This window comes from Ornithodoros turicata, chromosome 1 (genome assembly GCF_037126465.1).
Source record: "Ornithodoros turicata isolate Travis chromosome 1, ASM3712646v1, whole genome shotgun sequence".
Taxonomy (NCBI): domain Eukaryota; kingdom Metazoa; phylum Arthropoda; class Arachnida; order Ixodida; family Argasidae; genus Ornithodoros; species Ornithodoros turicata.
In genome coordinates this window covers 78,550,222-78,554,938 of record NC_088201.1, presented here as the reverse complement: position 1 = coordinate 78,554,938, position 4,717 = coordinate 78,550,222, and positions in this window count along the sequence as shown.

Genomic DNA, 4,717 nt, shown 5'->3' with positions numbered 1-4,717 from the left:
TGATAAAGGCTTCTCTTATTGTGGTTTCCAGCCTCAACAGGTGATCTGATGTTGATCGTGCAGCCCTAAAGCCACACTGATACCTGTCTAAGCACTGATTTTCTTCGAGGAAGTACATAAGACGACCATTTATCATCCGCTCAAATGTTTTACCCAGGCAACTGGTCAGTGCGATTGGCCTGTAACTCGATGGATCCGATTCATCTTTTCCTGGCTTTAGGAGAGGGATGATGGTTGCCATTTTCCACTGGGAAGGAAGCTGACCTTCTCGCCAGACTAGATTAAAGAAGTCAAGAAGACTGGATAGAGAGTCGCGTGGCAAGTGCACTAGCATTGAATAGGTGATTCTGTCTGGTCCTGGTGCTGTGTTTTTTCGAGCAGACAAGGCCCTCAACAGTTCTGTCATTGTAAATGGCTTGTTATAAGCACACTTGTCGCCTGATCTACAAGGGATGTGCTGCTTCTCAGCACGTTCTTTAAGCTTTAAGAAGTCACTACTGTAGTGGGACGAGCTCGACACGTTGCAAAAATGCTCGCCAAGGACATTAGCTTGCTCGTCCGCACTCTGACAGACTGCCCCATTCACTTGAAGCAAAGGGATAGAAAAACTAGTATAGTCACCTTTAATTTTCTTAAGCCTGTCCCATACTACTTTAGATGGGGTGTTTGTGTTTAAAGATGACACAAAAGTGCTCCAAGACTGTTTTTTGGCTTGTCGCCGTGTCCAACGTGCCCTAGCACGAGCTCTTTTGAAAAGAAGGAGGTTTGTCCCAGTGGGGTACCTTCTAAAGATACCCCACGCTCTGTTCTGTGCTTTGCGTGCCTTTGCGCATTCATCTGTCCACCAGGGTTTGGGACGCCTGGGAAGACGGCCAGATGTCTGAGGAATGGACTGCTCAGCAGCGTGTACGATTATGTTGGTAATAGTGTTATTTGCCTCTTCAACAGACATGCGTTCAAAGGACGAAGGCGTAAGACTGGCCTCAGTTTGGAACAAGTTCCAGTCTGCCTCGGAATGTTTCCATCGTGGTGGTCGTGTCATCAGCGAGTTTGTGTGACCACGGAATTTTAAAACCACGGGGAAGTGATCACTTCCATGCGGGTTTTGTTCAACTGTCCAGTCAAGAGAGTGAAAGAGAGAGGGACTGCACAGTGAAATATCTAAGCAAGAAAAACTTTGAGTCGAAGAATGTACATATGTGGGTAAGCCTGTGTTCAGTAGACAAATAGGCCTTGAAAAGAGCACCCTCTCCAACATTTTTCCTCGCCTATCCACTCTTGCACTACCCCACAAGGGGTTGTGTGCATTCAGGTCACCAAGGATCATAAATGGCTGAGGAAGTTGATCAATTAAGTTCTCCAAAGCTCTCTGTTCTAGTACAACTGATGGTGACAGGTAGAGCGAACATATTGTGAGGACCCTGTCGAGGCATACTTGAACTGCTACTGCCTCGAGGTCCGTAACAAGTGGAACATGCTTTGTGGGTATTGAATGTGGTAAAACCACAGCCACACCTCCAGATGCACGTGTACTGTCTGCACGATCCTTCCTGACAATGGTGTGTCTGCGAAAAGGATTTAGGTTGTGTTCATGCAGGTATGTTTCCTGTAAACAAATACACACTGCCCTGTATTTCTCTAAAAGATCGTGCACGTCATCAATGTTTGGGAAAAGGCCCCGGCAGTTCCACTGAAGGATAACTTGTCCCATATTTAAGATGCTGAGCAACAGAAGAAGAGAGTGTATCTGCATTGTCTGTGTGTATGTTCAGGGGGGCTGTACTCTTGGGGGTGGTTGCTTTGCCTTTTCCTTCGAGTTACATCCCCTTCCTCTGCCAGTTCTACGTTGTCTTTGTTCTTTCATTTCAGAAGAACTGTTGGGGAGGCTCGACGTTGACTTCTGCGACGAGCAGTCATCGTCGTCAACCTCCATACTCAGATTCGTAGTTTGAGATGATTCCCTTGGGACACCGTCCCAAACTGAGGGGGCACCGACAACCTCCTTCGAGGCCGTCGCGGCCTGTTGGTGACTGGCTACAGAAGCAGCCGGAGCCACTGGAGAAGAACTCTCCACTGGCTTCTCTTTTGTTTGGGGAGTGTGGGGTAGAGGCTCAGAAGTCTGAGTCTCTACGGATTTTGTCAGTGGCACCACTCCCCTGCGCGCCACTGCGGCATAACCGCCCTTGTTTGCAAATTCATACTGTGTCTTCGCGTCTTTGTACGAAATGTCTTGTGTTACTTTTATTCTAAGTATGTCCTTTTCTTCCTTCCATCGAGGGCAGGATCGAGAGTAGGCGGGGTGGTTGCCCTTGCAGTTTGCACAGTAGAGCTCCTTTTGACAGGCTTCAACAACATGGTCTTGCTCGGTACCGGCGCACTTTGGGCAAGTGGTCTTCCCACGGCAAGCCTGTGATCCGTGCCCAAAACGCTGGCATTTGAAGCAGCGTCGTGGGTTTGGAACAAACGGTTGGACGTGGCAGTTGATATATCCTGCCTTTACGGTGGAAGGAAGTCTGTGTAGCTGAAAGGAAAGGACTACATGCTTGGTTGGGATTTCCCTACCATCACGACGCATGACAATTCGCCTGGCTGCTGTTACACCCTCATCTTTAAGCCCTTCTTGGATCTCAGTGTCCGAACAGTCAAGGAGTTGTTCCTCAGATATTACCCCTTTCAAAACATTCAGGGTCCGGTGTTTCGTAACACTGACTCCCACGTCTCCAATTCTGCTGAGAGAAAGGAGTGCCAAGCTTTGCTGTCTATTGCTGACTTCGATTTGTAAGTCTCCTGTTGGCAACTTTTTAACATTGTATGTTTTCCCAATGATCTTTTCTAGTTCCTTTGCTATTAGGAAAGGAGATATCTTAGACAGTGGCTTTGTTCCATCCTCTGCATGCAGAACAAGGAACTTTGCATACCACGGTTCAGAGGAGAAAAATTGAAGTGAGTGCTGTTGATGTGCCTCGGTGCGGTGCCTCTTGGGGCCCCGATCATGTTTTTTGGGTTGTGTTGAGTCCATAAAAGAAAGTGGGTGCTTCAGTGCAGGTGGCGTGTCGGCCACCACCGACCCCAACAACGGGAACGTGCTCTGCACGTTAACACTTCCCCTGCACTATACCCTAGTGCAGCTTCTGGAGAGGGAAAGACTGCCCAAGGTTGACCCTTGCCGCCAAAGAAGGTGAAAAGAGGAAAAGGAGAGAAAGAAGGAGACCAAGAAGAGAAAGTGATGAAAAGGGAGATGGCGACTAGCTGCATAATCCTGGCCGGGCCTTCCAGGACCACCCGACTATGGGAAGCAGGGGCCAAAGCGGTGTGTTGCTTTCCCGGAGGGGCCCCGAAGGGTCCAAAACAACCTCCGAGTCCACTCAACCGCCAGGATCCCCCTTTCCCCAGACACGGGACAGCCACGCACAGCCATACGTGGGGGTCTCCCTCCTGCGGCGACCCAACCGTCAGTGCAGGAGGGGGCTACTGCGGCTGCTGCCGGGCGATGGGGGCGCCAATTTCCCGACGCCGGGGCGAACTTTTGTGTCACAAACATATGCTTCCCTTCTCGCTGCTAAAATCAATAAAGATGATGAAAAAAATGTTTGTGGTAAACACGGTGTCCTTTATTCACAACACTTTAGCGAGGACGTCTTCTAATGTGGAGAAAACACGTTCCTTTCCCTCGACGACGGTAATGTCCAAGCTCGTGTGGTTCTTTTTCCAGTAGTCACGCACCACGGGGATGGTAAACCCGGCATTTATGATTGTCTCGGTGATGGGTTCTCCGTTTCTATGTCGTTCCAACAGTTTCAACTTGTATCTCACAAACTGTCTTATTTTATGAGTACTCCGCACGGGAATAGCTCTCAAAATGTCACTAAAATCACTCTCTTCTCCGTGTCCATTTAAAAAGTTGTTTAGGCATTGTAAATCTGCCAGCATGAGTTTGCATACGCACTGATCAATCTCACACGGCACACAGTTGGAAAATACGCGTATTTATTTGCTGGGTTTCGCACTTTTGCAGTTGTCAAGTCGGTGCTCATGGCTTTTCTGGGATCTCTTATCATCCCCCCATTGAATCTCTTCAGTGTTTCTTACAAATCTGCACCATTATACGTGTCCCACACTTCACCACAACGCACAAATGCTAGAACTTGTTTGAGCAAGCCGAAACAAGCTATATGGTATTGCACGCGCTGTCATTTGGGAAGCGGTTTCTACTTTCCATAATGCTCTGACTTGTTTGATTGTGCAGAACGTTTCGGATATGATATAAAATTGCTTTACGAAAGCGTGGTATCCTCTCCACAAACTATACTCGCTTAGTCGATGAATGAGCAATATCTTAGTCTTTTTATAACCTTCCTATTCATATTCAGCCAGAACTATGTAATCTCACTGTTCAGTTGTTCACTGTATTACTTCTTACCTTGTATGCCACTCCTTCTATGACATTTTTAATGTCAGAAGTATTCTGAACAAATAAATACATGCTAGAGTCTTATCTATATAGCTTCCTTATCCAGCACACCGCACTGCATTTTTTTCTCTTAAAACAGGAAATATATTTATTTAACTGATGATTACATATGGGACACGCAGACTTTCGCTGGTCTCGTTGGGACGTGTCCCTTCGCATGAGTAAAGATGATTTCGGGCGATCCATCCATGAGTCTCTTCTCCAGTTCTCAGATCCAGTAATTCACGCATTTCTTGCAACTCTTCA